Source organism: Lissotriton vulgaris, chromosome 8, assembly GCF_964263255.1.
Source record: "Lissotriton vulgaris chromosome 8, aLisVul1.2, whole genome shotgun sequence".
NCBI classification, from domain to species: Eukaryota; Metazoa; Chordata; class Amphibia; order Caudata; family Salamandridae; genus Lissotriton; species Lissotriton vulgaris.
In genome coordinates this window covers 670058222-670084298 of record NC_141696.1, presented here as the reverse complement: position 1 = coordinate 670084298, position 26077 = coordinate 670058222, and the positions used below count along the sequence as shown (strand labels likewise).

The window sequence follows — 26077 nt, the reverse complement described above, 5'->3', positions numbered from 1 at the left end:
GGCTAGACATTCCACTAGCACTGCCTCAGCCCTTTCTGTCTATCCAACACAGAATCCCACTCCACAAAAATTAGATACACCTAATTACTGTCCACATATTTCCGCTGCACATCATGCAACATAATGCCACTAGTGTCACAGCAAACAAATGATGGATGGAATGCTGACAATGAAAACATTCCCTAAACTGGGCTGGCATGGTGAGCAAAAGAATGATGGATTTAACCCAGATCTCTTGACTTGGTGAAAGTTTCGATTAGTTCTGCATTCCGTCCATTTTTTGTGTGTCTTTTACATAATGCCAGTACACACATCCACTCCATATATTTCCACATCACACAATTCCACAACTAACAATTCCAATCTAACCCACATAATTCCACTCCACTCCACACCACACCACATACATCCACTCCACGCTATAAAACATGTATAAATGGCATCATCTGTTGCAATGCCAATAGCTCTAAATCTTGCAAATGAAAAAAAAACTATTAGCATTGCACAAAATAAATTCAGCTTCTCAACATGCCACATACTTCCACACCATACAATACTTCTCCACACATACCACATAATACCACTCCAAATCATCCCACATCATTTCACACACCACACCATTCAATGCACACAATTCTACACCACACAACATATTTACACTCCATATTCCCACTTAGTACCACATAATTACACTCTACTCAATACAATCTAAATAAAACCCTCGTAAAACAACTCAGTGCCACATACCAGCAATCGAACATAAATGTCCTTCACACCTTAAAACATAATTCCAATAAGCAAAATTACACAACGCCACACAGGTCCAAAACCACAAAACTCAACTTCACACATTTCCAATCCACACCACATAATTTGACGCCAAACAGCATATTTCAACTTCACAACACAATTCCACAACTCACCACATACCTCCAATACACACCCCAGATTTCCACATCATGCCACCAAATTTAACCGCACACCACATAATTCAACTCCACAACATGCCACTACACGTAACCCCATAACACACAATCTCACTTGACATAATTCCAGTGCACTTAATACCATTTGATTACTGTAGGAAAGTAGGGTCTGCTTTTATGGTTACCCCCACTTTTTGCCTTGTGCTATGCAGTTTCTGACTAGTCTGACTGTAATCCTGCGAATTTGGACCCCAGCTCTCTGCTTTCTCCCCTAAATTGTTATGGTAAGCACTTAAGTACATCCGAGATTGGATACTGGGGTGCCTTCATAAGTCCCTTGTATATGGTACTAAGGTACCCAGGGCAGAGTTACCCCAGAGGTCCCCCATAGGCTGATGCATGTATTATGCCACCTATGAGAGACCATTCAAACTGTTACAGAGACCTTGCAGGCTGTGCAAGCTGGTGCCAACACCACTTGCAAATGGGACCAGGATTAATAACTGCCTCTCTGAGTTTTTTCCTTGCTACAGCCGCAACCAATTGAAATGTAACTCTGATAAGTCAGAGATTATTTTCTTCAGCTCTCATCCATATGAAGCTTGGCAAACGTGGTGGCTGCAGGACTTGTCCCCCCTCGTCTGATGTCACGATTTAAAAAAACCTGAGGGTTAAATTGGATGCTGCCCTCTCTATGAAGACGCAAGTCCAATCAGTGGAAGCGCTCCACAGCATTCTGTCACTCTGAGGTAGGGATGTATTTTATTGCAGACTGGATTAATATTGCCCCACTGATCCTCTGGGCTAAAGTCTGGCTGTTGGAAAACTTAAAGTTCATTAGGGTAATTATCAAGGATTGTATGACGCCGGATAATGCCGAGGCTATCCCATGGCTCCGCTACGTGAAAGGAAAATTTAATGAAATAGGCCTTGGGCATTATCATGATAATCATGCCAGCAGCGATACAAATATGAAACCGATCATAAAAGGTACATATTTTGTTGAGCTTGACAATCGTGCGGCAATCAGGGCTGCAACTTCATCTAGATAGTCCCCTTTTACATCAACAATTTATTTTATCCTTTACCACGAACATGCAGTTCAGATTTCTTTTGACTAGGTTTCGGCTTTGTACATTGCACTTTTTAGTGGCCTTTCCCAAACAGGTTGGATGATGCAATAACCTTACTCCATGCCCTTGCAATAATTTTGCACAACAAAGCACCTTGCACTTAACTTTATTCTGTACACTGTGCAAGGAGCCAAGGGCATGGTTCCAAATTCCACTTTTAAGAGAAACTCGCCCACGTAATTACCAGAAGGGTTTTAATATCCTATGCTGCTTGTCCACTGAAGTTATTTGAAATGTAGTACTACATTTCATTAGAATTGCACTTTTAATGAGGAAAGGGTATGAAATGTAAATGAAATTGGTGCTTTCCTGTTAGAAACTCGAATTTTAAATTTCTTTTTTAAACTGTGGAGTATTTGAGTCAAGTGACATACTATTGTATTAATTCGACATGTAAACTTTATTCATTTTGTATGTATGGTATACTTTTATGGTTCATTTAAACCTAATAAAGGTACTTTTGACTTGACTTGATTTAACAACTAAAATGTACCTTTTTAATAACAGCTTTTTATATGTTATTTGTACATATCACTTGCGACCACAATTTTGGCATTTTGTGGCACTCTAATTACCGGTGTTACCATTACCCAAATCAACGACACTATTTTATCGACCACGTAAGAAATGAAAGGCAGAGAAGTTCATGTGATGATTCTACCTTGGGACCTGCAAATGTTAGCAGCGAGCAGTTAAGTCTATGGGCCAACGTGGCTTTAAAGTAGAAACCCAGAAGAAATCACAGGCAGCATTGTTCTTGTGACGATGTGAAGATAGAACTTGGGACCTACAGGCGTTAGCAACAAGCGCCTAACTCAATTAGCCATCATGGTGGCAAAGTAGAGACCCAGAGGCACAGAAAAGTACTCCAAGATCCAGTATTTCATTTGGAGTGTATAATCTCAGAGTGCTGGATCAAAAACCTCTGTGGACTCATCTATGAAGAGACATGAAGGGTACTTCAGGCCTCCAAGCAGCAACCACCACTCTATTAGCTACTCCGAGAACCTAATGAGAAAGACTGTCAGCGCCAGGGACGGTCTAGGAAGAGGGAAGCTGCAGGAGGAACACAATCATAGAGATTATGTCATGTGGAGCTGAGGGCATCCACAGCACCAAAAAACATGACCAAAACAATGTTGTCTTGCCGTAGTTTGTAGTTTTCAATACTAAGTCTTGGGGTCCAATACGTTTTTAAATTCAATGTCTTGGCACCCCTGAACAGATAAACTATGTTCACTCTTCTAGCATGTGCACTGGCTTTCCTCCCCTGACAGTGCATCCATCAGTGTTGCACTATTCACGCGTAATTGCCTTTACTTATTCGGATTGGTGGAGCAGGAGGGAGAACAGAATTCTGCATCACTTGGACAGTTAGGGAGACACAGAGAAAAATACTGATCTACGCATCTAATGAGAGTCAACACCCGGTCATCGTCTCCACCACCTTCTGAATTGGCTACTAACGGAACTCTACAAAATAACACTTTGATACCAACAGACCTGTGCTTATGGGCACAAAACTTAATGATTTCAAGTAGGGTCAGAGGAGAAAATCAAACCAATGTGTGCACTCCGAGTGCCTATCCATCAAGCGGTGCTCTCCGATAAAGCAATAGAGAATTTTGTGTGCCCTGCCTAACCGAGAGCAACAACTGCACCCATCTGGCTGTTGATGTGCGTGTTTGTGAATAAAGCCACTGTGTCTGGGTTTTGTATTTTGAACCTTTTTTTCTCTTCACAAAGAGGCTGCACCAGGTATTGCAGTACCTCCAGGAATTGTGCACTTCCTCACCTGGGGAAAACAATGTTATTTAAAGAAATAGGAGAAGATAAAAGTAACGTTTCACTGGCAAACTCTGTAAAGTGGTGCTAATGTGTGTGGTTGGGAATAACAAAACTATGGGGCATATCAACAACGGCCAGCGATACTTATCCCTGTCCGTGCATAGCGATAATAATATTATCGCAGGCTATCTCAGGACGTGTTACTCCAGGGTGAAAAAATTCCAGAGATAGCGAGATTATCGCCCTTTTGCAGGGAACATCGATGGTTTTCCAGCGATGTTCCCTGCAAAACGGCGATAACCTTGCTGATACGATCCACAGGGTGGTATCAGCATAATCCACCCCCTATGTTACAGATGGCTAAATCAGGATTTTAGCAGACGTTAGATATTGGCGAAAACTGTAATTTTCACCAAAATCTAACATCTGCTAAAATCATGTGGGCTGCCTTGTAAATATTGCGATTTAAACATCAGCGATATTTGCAAGGTAATCCATCCGGGGTACGCCCACTTTGCATCTCATTGGAGATACAAAGGGAGGCGTTGGGAAAAAGGGTGCTAACATACGATTGTGCATGTTAGCACCCTCTTGGAAATAGGGCACTGGTTTTATCTCCGCTTTTTTGTCTTTGTAAGCCAAAAAAACGGAGATAAAGACCTTGTAAATATGCCCCTATCTTGCCACCTTTTGACCACTGAGGAGGCGCGAGACAAAGACAGAAGGGGAGGGAAAACGTTGAAGAAAGAGAGAGGGGTGCCTGCAGATGGCAGAGCAACAGAAGTGAACGCTTGTTTTGTTTAAAGAAACACGAGAAAATGAAAGTAACGCTTCACTGGAAAACTATGTCAAGTGGCGCTATGCATGTGGTCATGAATAAAATCAATCTGACAGCTTTTCGTATTTTGACCCTTTTTCTGTCTCTATCTGAGGCTGCACCACGTATTACAGTACCTCCACGAATGGTGCACTTTCTCACCTGATCTCAAACCAATGTGGGCGATTTGAGACCACTGAGAAGGAGCAAGACAGGAAAGGCATTAAGAGGAAGAAAGAGAATGGGGGAGGGAGGGATAGGTGATAATGACAGAGCAGGAGATGCCAAAGTTTTTCTTTTCAGTAAGTGAGGAGGACAAGACAGAAAGTGAGGGAATAAGAAGAAGAAAGAGACAGGGGGAGGGTTACCATATATAAAGGTAAAGATAAAGCACCGCGCGCTGCGCTGTAACCATTTAATAACAAGGGTAAGTAAAATAAATAACATAGAAATACTCATTGCATCCATGGCACAGAACCTGGATGACCTTCTTCAGATTGTGGCCACTTTCCAGTGGTGGGGAGGAGACCTGAAAAAGCCTTGGGAGTGCTGCAGTCTGATGACAGACCTAGCGGGGTACTTCCTGGCAGCAAGGGGATGCTTTTAACTATCAATAAATCAGGTTTCTCATAAAGTGCAACTACTCACTGTAAGGCTCTCAAGCCGCTGAGTGGGGGAGGTGGATCTATGGTTCAGTTGAAGAGTCAGGTCTTGAGGTGCTTCCTGAATTGTAGCAGCGCTGGTGATTGCCTGAGGTGCAGAGGCAAGCTGTTACAGGTTTCACAGCGAAGTAAGAGAAGGATCTTCAACAAGCCGTGGTCTTGTGGCTCCCTGGGGCGGTGGGCAGGGGCAGTTAGGCAGAGCGGAGATGTCTAGTGGGAGTGTAGAAGGAGAGGCAGTGGTTGAGGTATGCAGGTCCAGCATTGTGGAGAGCTTTGTAGGCACGCTTAAGGAGCCTGAAGGTAAATCTTTTGTTGATAGGTAGCCAGTGAAGAGCTTACAGGTGACCGGTGATGTGGCTGTGGTGTGGGATGTTCAGGATGAGTCTGGCGGAGGTGTTCTGGATGTTCAATGGGTGGTAGGTGGTGGGGGCAGGTAGGGCACCCCCCTCAGTGAGATGCAGTACCGAAGCTGCATACTTAATAAAAAAAAGGCGAGGTGTACCGCTCTGGAACAATTACACATTAAGATAAAGCGTGGCATGCCGCGCTGCAACAATTCTAACAGAAATGGTTGTATGCATGTAAAAAAAGCGTTCTCCTAACCAACACAAAAGTAATTCAAGAATAAGTATATAGTACAAGGCCGGTGCTCCTGGACAAAAAAAATAAGTGAGGTATTGGCTTAAGAACCAATTAGGAAGCAGAAAAGACTGACAATGGGCTCGGTCTATGGGAAGCAGCAGGCAGGATTAAACCCCCTATAGTTAATACAACAGTCTTGCAGACAGCGCAGGCGAGCTGTGAAGCTCGACCTAAAAAGCATTTTGCACGCACCCACGAGGCTGTGTGTGCCTGAACAGTTAAATAAAGAGGCAGTGTGCCACTTGAAGCCACTCCTGTGATGAGATAAATAGGAGTATAGTGTGGTTACTGCTTGGGGAATGCAAGGGCCTGGACTGTGGCGCTACACTGGTGACAAGAATGGTGATGAAAACTACTGCGGAGGCACCTCCTTGGCCAATTGACAACCTTAAAACACTGCATAAATATTTGAAGTGTCACTAATGTTGTGGAGCTGAATGAGAGTACACTTGCCAGTTACACAATACACTACTTGCCTTCCCCATCTCTTGGTACGTGCACACTAGTTGAGGCATCTGGAGGTGCGAGGCACTGTGGAAACCTGCCTATGGGGAGCGGTATGCGAGCCCAGGAAATACAGGAGCTGATAGAGAACTGCGGTGCACCCTCTAGCCACAGCCTGCCACCACCGCCCGCTCCTTTTGGACAAGACAGCACACAGAGAAGACACTCCATTAGATTTAAGGGTAAAATGCTGATTTCATTTAACAGGTCTGGAAACTGAGTCATTATACAAAAACCCTAGGTAAAGTGCTTCACAAGACTAAGAATAACCTCAGTAATACATTGTAAACTTCCTAAGCCAACCCACCGTCCTAAAATGTCATTGCCCTCCTCCCTATAAACTCCTCCCTTCACACCAACTACTCCCACTGACTTCAGCAAAAAATCCCCTGTTAGATTTAACAAGCAATGGGATGGATGGGGTGAAGCGATCGCCAACCTCCTTGAGCTGTGTTCACCCGCTTGTGAGCCTCCCATACAACAATTGTCCTGTTACCATGTCTACTCATAGGACCAGACCTGCCTACCAGCATCAAAGTAAAGAAATACAAAATAAAAGTACCGACCTGTCCTACGAAAACAAAGGACACAAAATTGTATTAAGCTCCCACAAAGCGTAAGCAACCCAAGCAAAAATAAGGAGAGGGGTTTGGGAAATTGCTAATCCAGCTGCCATGTTAGATATAATGATTGCCAAGAGGCTGTTCCCACAACCTATCCCACATAAATCACCTCCTTCTCCGTCAAAAAACTTCCTAATCAATAAGAGATCCTCTGAGCGTCTTCAGGAAGCACCACTCGCCTGACAAGCCATAGGGAGACCAGGCGAGCATAGCTCCCCCAAGCCCTATCGGGCAAGACAGCATGCAAAGAGTACACACCACTCCATTTTAAGGGTAAGTGGCTGCTTCAATAGAACAGTTCTGGATACTGAATCATTAAACAAAAACCCTAGGGCAAAGTTCCTTACAAGAATAATCAAGCATTGTAAACTTCCTTAACCAACCACCCTTCTAAAATGTCATTGTCTGTCTCCATCTAAACTCCTCCCTTCACACTTCAAACCTGTCATACAACTTCTTCACACACTGATGTCACCAAAGCACTCTCCTATTACCTTTGCCCAACCCACTCCTTTGCTATCATATCCTGTCCTCCCTGAGCTGTGTTCACCCCACTTTTGAGCCCACCAAAGCAACAATTGTCCTGTTTCCACACCAACCAGGCAAACCTGCAGGCACTTTCCTGCCTCACCCCACAAACCACTCCTAATAGCTTCTGGAACCATAGAACTTTACTTCATAATTTCTCACCCAATAGCTGCACAATTCTCAACTGAAGCTCCAGCAAGTAATACTCGTTATCAAATAATGGCAAATGTGCTCCAACCTGAAAATAAAGACCGATCTTCTTGAACAACTTAAGTTTCAATACTGTAAACCCCATTGTGCTGCATAAACCCTACATTTCTCTACTGATCTTCGGCCTCTGCTTCTCAATGGTAGTTGGCTTTCTGGCACCCTCCAAACTCTTCTCTTTATCAAATATGTCCATAGGATATATTTCCTGCATCAATATTCCTTTATCCTTACTAAGTCCATTGTTAAGAAGAAATCCAGCTGACACGCACTATCATTTTAATGTTTAATCTTCTGTCTCAAAACCTCTGTCATCAGTAGGCACACAGCTTACATCTCTCCAACAACTTTCTTCTCCTCCTCCTCCCACATTCTACTATGACCTAATGCATTCCATAGTACATTCCAAAAATAACCTCATAAGATTCTGCATATGTGAAAAAGATAACATAACATTTGTCTTCAGAGATTTCAACAAACCAATGTCTGACAAAGGAACTAAGTCATTTTCTCAAAGATGATTAACCCCTTCCATGCTCATGACGGAATGGTTCCGTCATGAGCGTAAGGTGGCCTGTGCTTATGACGGAACCGTTCCGTCATGGTTCCATAGGCCCAATGGAACGTTCAGCACCGCAGCAAAATTCGCTCAGCACAGAAGGGGTTAATTAACAAATCAGTTCACTCCCTACCCACAATACGTTTGGCTAACAGCCTAAGAATTCCTACCACCTCATCCCACTTCCCCGACCATAAAATCATCACCCTGGCTCCATCAAGTCGTAGTTGTCTGGTATCCACTTATAATACAATGTTACTGTGTAATCAACACATTATCATCTTTCCCACTTTTTTCATTATCTTGTTTACCAGTGCCCTATGCAGTGGCTCCTTTAATTAGCCTACTACCAACACCAACTTACACCATCCTCAAAAACTGCTATTCCACCCCTTGCACCTTGAAACCCACACCTTCTCTGTAGGCACTCTTACCTTGTCTCATTAGAGATGCCGGGAATCTAGTGTCTGGGATTTGACCTTATGCTTAACTTAAGAATCCTCAGAAATCCACTGTTTGGTATCTATGGTCTGTAAAACATCAATGCTCCTTGCTCCATAAGAACACGCGCCTGATGGAGCAGATTTCATCTGGAGTCAGGCATTGCTTTATTTTTGTGCTTCAGACGGACTGCATTTAAATTGAAACACCCATTTTGGTGCAAGTGAAAACACCGGAAACATAAGACATGAAATGAGTCCTAGTCAGTCTGAAATGCTTATGCTGAATTAACATGTGTTTGTTTTTGCAGTGTAGAGAAAACTTGTGATTTAAGTGGCCTTTTTAGTTGTGAAGAATAACCATAGAATGTGTTCTCTCCTCCTAGCTCTTTTCCTTGTAATCTACACCCCTGTCCCTGTCTTTAAAGACTTTGACTTTGTTGCATATTTGGATAAACATGTTCAGTTTATAACACTTCTTTTTATAATGTGTGTTAATTTACAAATGCACCAAACACTACACATGGGGCAAAACGCTTTTTGTATGAAAAGCTAGCTAAAACATTAAAGCATGTTGCTATGCATATGTATTAACTGTGTGCGCTTTGAAAAATTACACTGGTGCATGTTTATGCTATGTTGCACATTTTTATTTTTGCAAGTTGTGCATAAACAATAAGAAAAGCTGCATTAAATTAATAGCTTTGCTAGGTGATCTTTTATAATGGGGTTGGGAAAACATAATGGGTTTATTTACAGAAAGTTAATACTCGTTTGTGTTTGTTTTGTTTTTGGGCCTAAGATAAAATGGCTGCCTGTGAATCCAGCAAGGCTGTGACTTGCATTAAAAGAAGAGAGCATGCGCAGATTACACCAGCTTGCCTCAAGTACACAAAGGAGTCAAGGCCACTGTGAATTGTACATTCTTGTGATTATGCCAATGTACCAGTGTTAGTTAAAGTATCCTTCCTGCCTGTACTGTAAAATGTAAATGTAAATTGATACTTGTATAGCACACTACTCACCCGCAAGGGTCTCAAGGCGCTTGTACGAATACCGCTGTGGAACCCATCCTGGCTTTCCCTGTGAGGCGTCCACTCCTGGGCACCCCAAGGTGGAGGCCAGGCATCCTTACCATTTTGGTGGCCGTTGTGGAGATTAAGCAAGCTATTGCCCAGAGTTGCAGAATGGGACTCCATGATTGGAATAGGAATCGAGGCGAGAATTATCAGGTCCTTGGAATTCTGAGCCCAAGACCTGCCGAGGCAGGGAATTGAACTCTGGTCCCGGGCTAGATCTCTGCAACAGGGTCTGCCGCTCTTCTCAATGATTAGACACTGTGACAGGAAGGAAGGAAAATAGAATGAAACATTTTTCCTAGTAGATGTTGCTAAAGCATATAAATGTATTAATCATTAACGCTTCTTTTGTTAAAACTGGTATGATTAGAATTTGCAATGAGATCAGGACTTATTTTTCTTAGAAACTCTTTAAGAGTTTTGACTGACATTTTGCCCCACATTTTCTTTTTAAAGTGTGATGCTTATATGCAGACTGTAATATGTTCTGTACTAATGCTATTTTTCCTGTTTCCCAAATTCTGTAACCTGATTGATATTTTACTAATGAATAAAGGGTCAGAGAAAAATTAACTTTTGACTAGAAAATAAAACCCTTTTAAAATACTCAACAACTCTCTTCATTGGCTTAAATACTAATTGCATTTTTGACTGCTCATGTTTATGTAAAGTTTCCTGCAGGTAATACATGGTGTTAAGGGCACAACACCTTTACAGTGGTAAAATAGAGGTAGATGAGGTTTTGCATTGAGAAATTACCGTGAAATTACTGCTGTATCAGTTTCTGGTAAGCAGAGGATGGTCATTATTGATTAGTTTGGTGAATAAGGATTATTGATTTCACCATCAACTATTCAACTAATGGATCATTGACCTTAGGAGGGAAGTAAAATAATTGCCCAAGTTAGATAAATGTCCAAGTCCTGATCCCTGTTCCAATGCTCAGAACCTGAAGACTGGCAAAGCAGTACTGGAAGGTGATGCAAGGTTATTACTGGAGTGGTGTGAGTATCAAAAGGGTTGTGAAATGTTGTTAATGTGCTAGGATGTATTTTTGAAGTGTTGAAAATATTAAGGGTTTTTTGAATGTTGGTGAAATGTTGCTCATTTTGAATTGATGGTTTTATTGATTATATTGTTAATTTCATAGGACAGGAGTTATTGGTTATTGATTACATGTTTTAACTCTTCATGTTAAGTAAGTTAGTGTTTTGTTCTATGTTGTCTTGAAAATCAGGTAAGTACACCTGTGGAAATCCTAGGAAGGAATAGTGGTTGGTAAATGGAAGTCACACTGCTCTGAGGTTACTTGTCTGTTGGAATAGCACTGAGAAGCTAGTTAGGGCTGGCAGTGTTAAATTAGGGACTATTCTCTGTGTTAAAGTGAGAGTAATTGATAGCAAAGAGTTCACTGGTTAAACTTTGGTGTTATAGCACCTAGAAAGGGTAACACTGAAGGAGTAGCAGATTCTTCTGAGATTGAGTGAAGGGTAAGCGGAAGGGATTTACCGGCAGTGTTTGAAGAGTAAACAAAAGTTCTTACTTTGTGAAGAGTAAGTGGAATGTGTTACTTGCAGTGAAAATTAATCTATCCTTTATTTAGTGGAACAGACAGAGTAGCAAATATTTTTATGTTGTTACTAACAGAATTTTGATTAATAAAACTCAGAAAAATATTGCAGTAAGATTTTGTGTAGGGTCAGTAGTAGGAGTAAAACTGACTGACAGCATTGGAGAAAAGAAATTGCATTGATCTATTGCAAAAATATAATGTTTTGAAGTTTAAAGAAACTGTTGGGAGGTAAAGAGAAACATTTGTTTTTAATTGGTGATGCTTCTGAAGGAACACCTGTGCATTTTATGTCTACCAATTTGGGACACAATTCATGTATAAAGGTTCACCAATGGTGCAAGATTACTGAAAAAGAGGGTCCTTTAAGGTTTCCAAAAGATGGTACTTTTGAATTGCAAGTTATTGACAAACTAAGGGAAGTGTTTTGTGAAATAAAGACACCATCTACAGCTGCACAATTTGAGGCTTTAAGCATGTGGAAAAAGACAGCAAGAGACAAAGCAAGTGAGGATAAAAAGCAGATGAAGGAGAAGGGAATTAAGGATGATAAAAAGCTTCAAATAAATAATGATTCAGGGGATGAAATAGTGGATGCATTGTTAACTGAGTGGCCGCCAGTTTATGTGGTTCCCATTAAAAATACTGAAAATAGTGTACAACTAAGTACTACAGTGCCTACTGCTTCTGTTGAACAGAGAGAAAAACACAGATTGAGAGAACTGTGTAGACATTTCAGATTGACCCACTACCTGTTGATTCAGCACTGACAGTGATACCTGTAGGTGTTACTGCTTCAAATGTGACTGATTCAGTCCAATAATTGCAAACTGCAGATGCACAGATAATGCCTAGACAAATTATGACTGTCCCCATTAATATGATCCCTACTGAAAAGGTTCAAAGAGCTGCAGAAGGAGTGATTATGGCAGGGTTTATTTCAGAAACTCAGAATTCAGATTATTAAACAGAAATTACCCCAGACAGTACAAGCACTGAAAGGTGAGGGGAAAATGGTCTTTACAACATCTGCAGCCCAGGATAAAATGAATATATTTGAAAATTGGATTTTTCAAACCTGCTTTGAGGAAGAAGCAGTGATTATAAAGATAGAGAACATGGGGGAACAAATTAACCCAGACCCTGAAAAAGAAAAACTGTAGTGTAGTTCCTAGTTTCCCACTAGGCCCTGCACATTGGAATAACATAAACAGTAGTATCGACGTGGAACTGCTTATATTCCAGGTCTCCACTGACTATGCTAAACTTAATTAGGTTGTGTTACCAACTAGCTCAGAGGTCACTGGAAACTTTCTTCTCTGCATAGGAAGTGATCACTTTCCTTGGCACAGACAAGAAGGGATTCAGTTTTCCAACAACCGTGCAACATGACAACTTTGCTCCTCAGATCAAGAGTCGATCTCTAGGGTCGTGTGAAACAATAGACATAGATTTCACTCAGTCAGTCTAGTGCAGTTTACTTTCACAGTATGTAGAGAATAGAGAGACGGGCGTGTATCAATAAAGGGTTAACATTTATTGAACAGTCTTTCTTCTCGTACAAGAGAAATGTATAGCCACAATTGCAATAATTGTTATTATAAAAAGTACGTACAGTAAGATAAGTATTGCGAAATAGAACTGTAAAAGCATTGATATGGTTTCTTAGCCATACAATGGTTTAAAAGTAATAAAACATATATACAGTCATATATACATTAGGCTAACATACTCAACTGGTGCTTCTAACTAAGCCTACCCCAGTGTGCATGACCTAAGCCTAACACGTGAGAAGGGGAGCAAGTAAGTAGCTTTAAGTTAAGTTGATTTTGTCAAGGTTTGTTTCAAGAATTCTCGTCTAAGGGTTTAGTCAACACCATACCTCTGAATAGAATGATGGAGGATTGGTATCTCCTTCAGGGGTCTCTCTCGATATCCCAGTCACCCGCGAGGGTAAACCGGAAGCGCCGGGACTGGATTTCTCTGCACGAGAAAGGCAGCGGCTTCTCTCAGCGCGTCGAGGAAGGAGGGGTGACAGCGTCCGCGGGCAGCTGGGCTGGATGTTTTCGCAGAGGACGGCTGTTTCAGCTCCTTAAGCGTACTGCACCATAGTTCGCGCTGTAGCGGCGATAATGGTAATTAGCAGCTTCACCACCACAGGATAGCAGGCTGCAGCGACAGAGTGCTAGTTTTTACCAACACAGGGTCATGCAGGCAGCTGGCATCAGCAACATGTTCGCTCATTGCTTAAGGCAACGTTGGTAATATTTATACCTGACAGGTGCCGGGTTTGACGCAAGTTTGCTGGACATAAGACGTCAATTAAAGATGTCACTAGGAAGTGACAGTTATCAGTTGCTCATTAGAGTTCCATTACTAATCAAAACATAGCAAGCGGGGATTTCCAGGTTTGCTGAGTTTTTATCTTGTTGAAGAACTCGGAGTGTTATCTAGGAATATCAGATAGTGACTGCTGCTCTGTCATTGCACTAATTGGTCGCAAAGGAAGTAGCAGAGAGTCATGCTGGAATGTGGCTCTGTTCGTGTGAGGCCAGAGATGACTTTTCAGAAAATCGCACTTGAACGGTTATGCCAATATAGGGAATAAATGGATTTATAGCCGAATAGGGGCATAAGGTCACAGTATCGATCAGGAACCTAGATAAGCACGCAACACCCACTCCACGTTTTCATGTCCATCAAAATTACTAAAACTAAGCAATAAGATGCATGTGTAACATTGCCCACCCCAAAATACATAAATGCATTCGAAATAGGCGTACTTGTAATACATGGAATTTAGGTACTGTACGTTTTTTAAAGCATAGTAATCATTCAAAAGGTATTGCATATGAAATCAATGAACGATTATGCAAAAAGAATTACACATGAAATATCTCTGACAGAAGAAATGCGAGATAAATCATCACATAAAAATGCATTGTAATAACATGTGTGCTAGAGGCTGGTGTTATGTTGTTATGTCTCTAGATGTGTTTAGAAGTAGAAGTGTGAAGCTTCTGTTCTCTAAGAATAGTTTTTACGTTAAGCAAAGAATTGTTCGTGCCAAAAAAGGTCAATATTAGAAAAATAGTCCAATTCAAAGAAAATAGATTTCCAAAGCACTTGGCAGTTTTTGTTGATCAAAACTGAAGGCCGAATTCAGAGTTCATGGGAACGCTGTGTGTCGGAAAGCTTCTCAAAAGTTATTGTTTCTCTGTGGGTGAGAACATCGTATCAGACAGGCTCGCAAAGAATTGGTCTACAAAATCATGTGATAGTTCAACCAAATTAGATAGCGCTGTAACTTGGCAGGTGTGAGAATGATTGCTGTCATCGAAGGCAGGACCAGCAATGCTCACAGAACGTTGTACCTGGATGATGTTGCTTCTGTCACTCGCTCCACTGTTACCACTTGGCTGTAGTACAGGAGTCTCCACGAATGCCGTCATCAGGATTGGTAGCCGCTGGGGACAACACAATGCGTGAGCCGTTATTGGACTGAGCAAAGTATCGACGTCCATTGGTACTGCTGATGGAAGTGAAAGACAGATGTCCAACACGCATTCATCGCCGCAAAGCATACACCGTAGCACAGGTAAAATGCAATTTTTGCCATATCGGTCTGAATGAAAGGAACCAGGTCATGTTTAGATCTCTCAGCCTGGCCAATCCGAGGACGTTAGTTATCCTGTCCCTGTAGCGCATTGCTAGGATTGTCTCTTCCATTCCCATGGGAGCTATGTCTGAGCCGAGGCTTGCCATAACGTAGCAGGATGGTCAAAAATAGAATCCCTGCGATGAGTCCCAAAAATAGTGGTATGCCGCCAAAGATGGAGTGCACAAAATTAGGAAAGATTCCCAAAATTGCCTGGAAGGGTGTTAGCAGTCCCGTAAAGACTGTCTTAAATATGCCTGGGATGCTTGTTGCACTAGACATGTTAAGGAGTTGGCTGAACATTTCTACGAAATGCACGGGGCAATTTGTTGATAAAAGGTCATGGACTTCAGTAGCCGTCCTTGCGACTAGAAGATCATACGTCTCTTTAGATGACGTTATAGGCACTGTTGTCTTGTAAAAGCACAGATTTCATTTTGCTTAATGTATCAATTCGTATAGAATAGAGATTCAGACGAGGCCAGAGAGGAGTCACTATGTCTGGAGGCCCGCTCGGGAACAATGCTTGCATACAACATTTGACCATGGACGTTACTTGTACTAGATAACTTTTCCCTGGCGCGAGGCCACAGCACCTGTGATCCGTTCTAAGAATGTAACTCCCGTTTGCGAGTTGCATAAAGAAGGGCTCTATCTGAGTTGCAGGTGTGACTAGCTGGTGGCATGAAAGGTTGTTTGAATTTCCATCACATGCTCCGTGTAAATTAATACCCTGACACAAAAGTATACCGCTTAGTGAGCGTTTACAGTTGTCACCACTAAGAAATACATTTTTGTCGCTGTCACTATAGCAAGAATGAGTGTATGGTAATTTCCATTCGGATTTAACATATCCCTTACCCAATTGTTCATATTGGCCAGCAGGTTTGTACTCAAGGCATTTATGAAATCGGAAAGTTGTTATCGGAATTGTGATAATTCCGTGTATTATCCATTCAATGACAGGACTCTCTGACATTGTCAATGATAATCTCTCGAGTTTTTCGATGCTCAGGATTGTATAGTCTGCTCCTTTCTGTGCCAAACTGATCTGTTTATCAGTAAGGTTAAAACTGGAAAATAATGACGTTGTGTTGATTAAACGCCAAGGCACATAGCCTGAACGAAGATTTCGCAGCGTCCAGCCTAATTCTATAATAGAGCGTAATTGAGACTGGCCATGTTGTAACATTAGCAAATCTCTGTCTATCACATCAAAGGCAGAGGATACAATATTGTCCAAAGAATATATTCTGGAAGACAGAGTCGTTAACCCATTGTCTACCACAGAAAGTGATTTCTCCAAATTAATACGATCAATTTCTCGTATTTTTTCAGCAGTTTCAATTTGCTTTACTTTCCAAGCCTCGTTGTAAGCAGCATAGATACTGGTCGCTATGAAACGCTTTTGACGCTGTTTGCGTGGTCCAAGAATGAAATCGCGCAAATCAGCACCATCTTTTAGTAAAGACAAGTGTTGCTTAATTTCAGCCAGTGTGGATGTAGTTAGCCATTCTAGGCAGAGTTTCCCTACACTGTATGTTGTTATAATCCCTGGATGTTGTCTCTGGGAATATCTAGGGTCTAATCTGGTCATTTTTAAACCCTGTGTTTTATTCAGGAACCTGTCTTGACAGCTATTTGTGTCTGTAGGCCAGATTAACCACTTTTTCCAATCAGGATGTGTTCTGTTGAAATGTAAAATTTGTGACACGTCTAACTCAATATCTGCTGTTGCATTTTCAGGTATTGGCTTTGGTATAGACGGTGTTTTCATTTCTATGATCTTAGCTAGGCCAAGACAAGATGTTTGGTGTACAGTGTCATTTAAAAATAACATTTGTTCTTGTATCATGCTGGTTCTAAACAGTGCTTCTAAGCCTTGCACCTGCCAATCTTTTGTACCCCAAATTGTTTTCGTTTCAATATTATTTTTCCAATAATCAAAACCAAATGTCATCATTTTGTCATAAAATGCTTCTGAATATATCAATTTAGAATTTGTCAGCATTGTTTTCATTCCTGTTTTGTCTAACAGTTTATAATAAAACGTTTCTGCATCACTGGTGTTAAACCCTGAGAAGTATTTGAATTTCTCAAAAAATGCTTTAGAACTGCTTTTAGGTGGTGTAGCACAATGTTCCCATTGATTATACATAAAAACATTTCTAGGCTGTGCAGATTTATGCAAGTAATGATCCCCATAGTGGGTGTAACAGAATAACTGCTCATAACTAGATGAACCTTGTAAATAATCATGATCTGTGAATCTAGCTGACATTACTAAATCAGACATCATGTCATTAATACTGTTAAAGTCCCAATCATCAGAGTATGCACTTGGTGTCACAAAGTCACTTAAGGAAACCTTTAGTTGATGAGGATACTTCAGGATTTCGACTGGACCATAGATCTCATAGTCTGTTTTCTCCCATACTACCCCACCAGGTATTGGAATTGCTGTGACATTTACTGTTGACAGTTCTCTTTTCTCCACGTGGGATGATCTGTGTGGTTTCAGGACTAGGTTGATGTTCTGACTTGCTGTGTCCATTGTAATATATTTTCCTTCAATGAATTTTCCCAAACACAGTACCATGATGAGCCAAAGCAGGAGGAAAAATACACCTAGACCGAACCAGAACTCTAGCCAAGGGGAAATTCGGTAGATTTCCTTCAGTTGATGAAAGAGTTCCGTTGCTTTTTCTTTAAAAGACTTTTTTGTTTCTGGCATCACTTCGGGGTCGTTTAAATCTTCAGAGAAGTTGTCGAAGTTGAAGAAATAACCAGAGGCAGTTCTGTCAATTGATGGGATTGTTCTTTCAATCTGTCTCTCGGTAGCACTTTCTGATGCCACATCATTGTAGACTGGTGTTGTTTCTTGACGAACTGTTTCAATCTGTGTTTCAAGAGGCACGAGTTCCATGGCATTATTGCATAGTCCTTCACTGTGCACTGCAGGCTGATCGAATATGATTAGTCTTTCAGTTTGAACCTCTTGGATTGTTGCAAGTTTGGGTATTCTGTTGTTTCTTGGGAGTCCACTGGGCCTACTGTTGATTATAGGCCACATGCTTGTGGTTTTACCAGATCGATGGACACGATTCTGTTCTCCTTTTTACCAGCAAGGGGCGGTAGTACAACTGATCTTGTTCCGGTGACTGCCAAGACAGGTACTGCTTTTCTGTAAGAAGGCCCAAATTCCTTCTTAACCGCGATCTTTTCTCTGACTAGATCCCCAATCTTTGGAATCCAGACAGGCCTTGCTGGGGCTGTTGCGGGTGGTGCCTCGTCAGTGGTACTTGGCTGTTGCTTTAACTTTATGTTGCTTAATGATTTTCTTGTTTCATTCAGTTCCTGTAAAACAGCCAAACGGTCTTTTACATCAAACTGCGTTTTTTCTTCTTGTACCACTGACATCTGACTATCGAGGTCCTGAACGTTCATTCTAATTCCGAACAATAGTTCGTATGGGCTGAAACCTTTTAGAGAATTTCTTGGCATGTTGTTAAGACTAGTCTGGACACTTATTAAATGTTTGACCCACCCAGCGCCTGAACCTAATACCTTCGCTGTTATAGATTGCTTTATGTCCCGGTTTTTTCTTTCTACCACACTTATGCGACGGACAAGAATACCGCAACCCAATTCCCATGCTAGCCATGGCCTCCTTATAAGCTTGAGAGCTGAAAGCAGGACCCTGGTCAGAATGGAACGTGGTAATTGCGTATTTGCCGATATGGACTCGCAAATCTTTTATAACCGTTCTAGCGTCAGCCGAGCGCTGGGGGCCTCATTTTTTAAGTGCTTTTCGTCTTAACTATTAATAGGACGCAGGATGGGGTGTAGGCAGCGTTACGCTCTTTCTGACTGGTAGCCGGTAGCAAGGTTCGCTACTGCGATCCCTATTACAGTTTTCACAGTTGTTTGCATATATTTGGTGTTCTACACTCATTCCCGGCCACCAGAATACTGATTGTAATTCAGTCAGTGATTCCTTGATCTCTCTGTGCCGTAGACCCAAACCCATGTGTGCGTCTGCTATTAAAAATATTCTCCTGTTCATGTTTGGAATTACTCTATCCCCCACTCCAGGGATTCGAGCAAAAGGAACGGAGTTTGCATCGATTATGTATGCATATTTGAGTGGATAGTTTACGGGTAGTGCTGCACAGTCGCCTTTTACGGTCGTTCTTACTGCCAGCATGGTTTCCCCGTCTATGTACTTATCTGTACGCTTTTTTGTGGCTACGGAAGCCGGGTTAGTTGCTTCCGCGGTGGCTGTATTAGCCAATGAATTCCCTGCAACGTGAACGCCATCACGCTGAAGACTCTGTGCGTGAATCACGTGAGTCTTTTGTAGTTCTTTGTGTAAAAGAGCTACCTCGTTCCAGAGCTTTTTATGCTTTATTGTGGCACCTGTGTCATCTTTGTAGTCGTTTTCGATCCAACTCTGCAGTTTGTTATTGTAAGAATTGACGCAAAAATGAGAATCGCACACTATAAGTGTGGGGAATTCGCGTTCTGCATTTTCGAGCGCCATCTTTAAAGATCTGATTTCAGTTCTTTGAGCCGAACAGTACTTTACTGATTCGGTTTTTGTTATTTTCGGTTTGATTTTACCGCACAGCCAACGACATTTAATGATCGCACATGCTGCATTGTAGGATTTGCTCTCTACATTAAAATGCTGTACAAAGCTATCTGTATAGATTATACAGGCGTATTGTGGGAGAGGCAGGATTTCGATTGGCAGAGGATATTCTTCTTCATATTCTAAATCATTCAGTTCTTCAAATTGCGGAGCGAAATAGTATTTCACATCTTCCGCTCCTAGAGAATCTATGCACTGTATCCATTTCGGATCCAGTGACACTGTAGGCAGGTTTACCGGGCTGAATAGCGCCTCGAAGGCGGATTCCGCTGTAAGGATATTAATCCGTTTGCCGTGTGCTAGTTCTCGTTCATTTGCTAATGCGATTTGCACTGCGTTCACAGTTCTTTCTGTGTGACTGAATGTTTTTTCTGCTTGTGTGTACAAGTGAGATTTAATTGAAATTGGTACCTTTTCTCCCTCATTAGAGGTTAGGTACGTGAATCCGCATCTTCCTGGGATGACTCGGATTACAAGATCGATCGTGTTGTCACGTGTATCTAATTTTGTTTTTGCTAACATGTCTGTTTGCAGTGATCTCAAAATTTCTGTGTGTTTTTGAGTCCAATTGATTTGTTTTAAATCAGGTTTTATTAGTTCATAGAGAGGTTTAACCCTCTCTGCGTAATTTAGAATGTAGGTTCTTCCGAAATTCAGAAAACCTAGAATGGATTGTAAATTCTTCCGCGTTTTTGGAGCTTGGAGTACAGCGCACTTCTCTAAGAAGTTGTCAGCTAGGCTTTTCCCTTCACTTGATAATTCGTACCCTAAGAACAGTACTGTCAGATGGGCAAATCGGGACTTTTTAAAGTTGAATTTGTAACCCTCTGCCGCGAACCCAAGTATAATGGTGTTCACTCTTTTCAAGTGAGTATCCAAGTCGTCGTCTGTGAGATAAATATCATCTACGTAAGATAATGCTTCATCATCATAGATTTGTAGTAACTCTGTTACCCTAGCTGAGAATAGTCCTGGGCTGTTCTTGAACCCCTGTGGGAGTCGACAGAATTTTTTCTGCGACCCAAATGCAGAGAAAGCGGTCAAGTATCTGCTTTCTGGTGCAATGTTTTGACAAAAGAAACCATTAGAAATGTCTAATGTCGTTTTATATTTTTTCCTAACTATGTTATTCATTAGGGCTGCACTATGCGAGTTTTGTACTGCAAAAGTTTTGCAACATGTATTAAGGTGTCTGTAGTCCAAAACTAGACGATATGAATTGTCTGGCTTGGAGACAGGAAACAAAGGATTGTTCATTTGAGAGGTGCATGTTTCAATCACCCCCTGGTACTCAAGTTGATCTAAGATCTCCCTGACCTGTTTTTTAGCTTCTTGCTTTATGGGATACTGCCGTTGGGCCGTTGGTTCACTTTTTAATTGGATTTTGTGAGGCGGTGAATCCTCATCCCATCCTACATGATTTTTATATAATGCAGGTGCCTGGGCCACTGCCCATTTCCTTGCATAAGTGTATTTTTTGTGAATCGGAATGTGATTCGAGAAGGCAGGCATAATCACTTCTTCGCCACGAGGGCACTCCCTGACAAACTCTGGGGGCCAATCTTTTTCAGCTAACAGAATATCATAGCCTTTTGAGAGCTTATCCCAAAATAGACCCTTAATTTTCCTAGTCTTATCACCCTCCATACGCAATGTTATTTCGTATATTTTATGGGGCTCGCTAAGTCTGGCGTCGGCAGTTTCAACCTGAATGTATTCATTCGTGTCCACTGTCTCCAGATGACTCATCAAGATCTTGCGCGCTATACTGATTTCTGCTGCACTGTCCAACATTGTCAATGCCCACTCCCCGTTTTTCAACTGTGTCCTCAGTATTCTCGGCATGGTTGATTACTCTAATACTGGCTACCTTCTTTTTCTGAAATTGAGATTTTTTACTCTGAGCAGGTTCCTTGTCTTTGGACTTGGTGTGCTCTCCTGGGTCTGACCGTCCTCTTCTTTCCGAATTCTGTGGAAAAGATCGAGAGGGACGTGTATCAATACTTTGATATCTATCAGGTTTTTTCAGATTATCCCTATTTCTAAGGTTATATCTTTTCTCAGAGGTCTCCCGATGGGGAGACTGGCGTTCTCGAGTCGGAGTTCTTTCCCTCCGTCGAGGAGACCTTCCTCTGGACTGGAAAACTTTTTCCTTGGGAGTGGATTGTTTATTTCCATCCCAGCTCTTTTTAGGAGTGTTTGAATTATTTTTAATAAATAATTTTTCAGGATTTTCGAGCAGTTGGGGCTTAACTGGTTTCCCACCCAAGCTGTCTCTACCTAATTCTTCATAGCATTTTTCTATGATTTTTGCAAGCTCAACAGGATCTTTTATATCTGTTTCCCTCAACTTCTGGCGAATCGCCACAGATGCTGCTTCTCCCTTTATGTTGGCTAATAATATAGCCGTGACCTGCTTGAAATCTTTCAGTAATTTCATACCTAGATTTAAAGCGGGCTCTGGACCGAATTCATTTTGAATCTGTTTTAGCACTTCTGGTATTACCGCCATAGACGGAACACCGTGTGTTTTTGTGTAAATGGAAGCAAAGACTGTACCCCAAGTGTCACAGTCCTCCACGTGTGGTGCGATTCCCATAGGAAGGCAGATGGTCAAGATTCTGTGTTTCTCAATAGGGGTAGTATCAGGAAATACTGCCTCTATTTGAGTGATTTTCTGGGCTAACCAGAAAGGAATTTGTTCCCGTTTTACGGGTGTTTTACCAAGACATGACTGTATGTTCTGTGGTGTAATTTTATTTGTGTTCCCCTGATGAGGGGTCAGCTGTGGTGTATTAACTGCTGGCTGGACTGTTGCAGTCCGTATTACATATTGGACTAATTGCCTATGTATTTTTATTAATGTGTTTAGCTGTACTAACAGCTCTTCTCTAGACATTTTTGCAATGTCAGGATGTGGTGTGTAGCTGGCTAGAACCGGCCACGTGGCTCCTGGTCTACCTAGTGGACCGAGCCTAGTTATGTGATCATTGTGTTTTAGGGCGCCATTAAACCAGAGCAGGTGCTCTTGAAATTTAAGTGGGATTTCAACCTCCTCGAAAGGAGCGTACTCTCCCGGAGGTTCCTCTATTTTGTAATAGTGAAACTCTTGTGTTATAGCGTTTACCGCTGGAAAGTTTATCCATGAATAGAATACCTCTGTCTGCCGATACTCGTGAGCCTCTATCACGAAAATTACTGTACCAACTTGAGGTGGCAGTCCGTTTTCTATAAGTTTTAAAGTTATAGATCTTCTTAACTGGACCGGGATGATAATAGCACCCGGGTCTGTGTATTCGGGACCTTGCTGAGTCGCATCTGCTGCGGCCCCAGTGGTGCCGTTGTTTTCTACTGACATTGTATAAATGCAGTTTTTGCAGAGTAGGTCTCCAAGGAGACAAAGATTAGATGCACAATATTTTGGAACACTGTATCCTTCAACCTTGAATAAACCAGAGCTTTACATAGGAATCTCTTCCTACTAAGGTCGGGCGGATTTTAACCTTTCACCCACTCCAGACGTCTATTGGAGTATTTACGGGAGAAAGGGGTGTGAAATATGCACGACTGAGTTACTCTACAAGTCTTGCGTTAGTTTATCGCCTTACCAAACGTTAGGGCGCCATGTAGTGTAGTTCCTAGTTTCCCACTAGGCCCTGCGCATTGGAATAACATAAACAGTAGTATCGACGTGGAACTGCTTATATTCCAGGTCTCCACTGACTATGCTAAACTTAATTAGGTTGTGTTACCAACTAGCTCAGAGGTCACTGGAAACTTTCTTCTCTGCATAGGAAGTGATCACTTTCCTTGGCACAGACAAGAAGGGATTCAGTTTTCCAACAACCGTGCAACATGACAACTTTGCTCCTCAGATCAAGAGTCGATCTCTAGGGTCGTGTGAAACAATAGACATAGATTTCACTCAGTCAGTCTAGTGCAGTTCACTTTCACAGTATGTAGAGAATAGAGAGACGGGCGTGTATCAATAAAGGGTTAACATTTATTGAACAGTCTTTCTTCTCGTACAAGAGAAATGTATAGCCACAATTGCAATAATTGTTATTATAAAAAGTACGTACAGTAAGATAAGTATTGCGAAATAGAACTGTAAAAGCATTGATATGGTTTCTTAGCCATACAATGGTTTAAAAGTAATAAAACATATATACAGTCATATATACATTAGGCTAACATACTCAACTGGTGCTTCTAACTAAGCCTACCCCAGTGTGCATGACCTAAGCCTAACACGTGAGAAGGGGAGCAAGTAAGTAGCTTTAAGTTAAGTTGGTTTTGCCAAGGTTTGTTTCAAGAATTCTCGTCTAAGGGTTTAGTCAACACCATACCTCTGAATAGAATGATGGAGGATTGGTATCTCCTTCAGGGGTCTCTCTCGATATCCCAGTCACCCGCGAGGGTAAACCGGAAGCGCCGGGACTGGATTTCTCTGCACGAGAAAGGCAGCGGCTTCTCTCAGCGCGTCGAGGAAGGAGGGGTGACAGCGTCCGCGGGCAGCTGGGCTGGATGTTTTCGCAGAGGACGGCTGTTTCAGCTCCTTAAGCGTACTGCACCATAGTTCGCGCTGTAGCGGCGATAATGGTAATCAGCAGCTTCACCACCACAGGATAGCAGGCTGCAGCGACAGAGTGCTAGTTTTTACCAACACAGGGTCATGCAGGCAGCTGGCATCAGCAACATGTTCGCTCATTGCTTAAGGCAACGTTGGTAATATTTATACCTGACAGGTGCCGGGTTTGACGCAAGTTTGCTGGACATAAGACGTCAATTAAAGATGTCACTAGGAAGTGACAGTTATCAGTTGCTCATTAGAGTTCCATTACTAATCAAAACATAGCAAGCGGGGATTTCCAGGTTTGCTGAGTTTTTATCTTGTTGAAGAACTCGGAGTGTTATCTAGGAATATCAGATAGTGACTGCTGCTCTGTCATTGCACTAATTGGTCGCAAAGGAAGTAGCAGAGAGTCATGCTGGAATGTGGCTCTGTTCGTGTGAGGCCAGAGATGACTTTTCAGAAAATCGCACTTGAACGGTTATGCCAATATAGGGAATAAATGGATTTATAGCCGAATAGGGGCATAAGGTCACAGTATCGATCAGGAACCTAGATAAGCACGCAACAAAACAGCTTAGTGTTTTAAATTCAACATTTGAACATGAAGAAACAGTCCCTGCTGTTTAAATAATGAAAATGTGAACCAGTGTCAGGAAAAATAATTAATTGCCCTGAATTAAGGAAACAGCTACATGTGCAGTAACTACACACGATGGACTTACAGAATTGGCTCAAAATTATGAAATTGATGTTTCAGGAAGTTTTCCATTTCAGAAAGGTTTCAGGGTACATATGGATGATGAAGCAAATGAGAAAATGTGTTCTTCAGGAATGCATTTAGACATTGCATAAATAATAACATATCTTTTCAAATGCAATGGGTTTGAGAAATTAGGAGACACATGGGCAAGAAAACATGAGAATAAAAAGAAACCACCAGACCTTATTATGGAAAATAATAAACAGGATGAGGGAGAAGCTTTTACTTACTAATTGAAAGAAAAGGTGGGAGAAGTGTACGTGCATGGGCAACAGAATAAAGGTGAACTTGCAGCAATTCTGAATACATTTCCACAATTGAGTAACAGATATATGCTGTGATACCCACAAGTTGATGGATTTGTTGAAATTTTAAAAGAGTTGTGCATTAATTTGGAAATGTTCATTTACATTGCCATGCAGACTAAATTGTGGTGAATCTAAAGTTGTTGTGCAAAGGCCAGGTGAGGAGACAATAAAAAGGATTTGCATGAATGCACTATCATTTTCTGTTGTTGTGGAGAACAACATAGCAGTGATTACTTTCCTGAATGGCAGAGTGCGAGCAACAGATGTTAATTGGGTACAGATTAAAAGAACACAACAGGAGCTAAAAGGATTGAATCATATGTTTTGTGAAAGTGTGTGTTTAATGTTTCAGCAACACAGTGGTAGAGAATGTCCTGGTGCCAATAGCATAAGATTCTTTGTGACTCAGTTGCTTATTGGTTTAATATTCTCTTATCCGATTAGTGTGCACAAAAAGCAAAAATGGATTTGTTTGCAAAGAAAGCTGCTAGATAGGCATTTGAAAGATGAAGGGTACTATTGTGCCGGACAGGGAATGAATCCAAAAGAGTTTGAAGAAAAACATATGATGGTACAGAGAAGGTTTGCACAGAAACGTTTTTAGAATTAGTTGTTTGCAGAGAATAAAAGTGTGGTACAGGGT

General features: G+C 41.6%; 1 protein-coding gene across 1 annotated transcript in view; it reads left to right on the top strand.

Moving 5' to 3' along the window:
- Positions 1-26077, top strand: part of LOC147697869 (uncharacterized) — a 46316-nt gene that overhangs the window by 5148 nt on the left and 15091 nt on the right. The window lies entirely within an intron of this gene.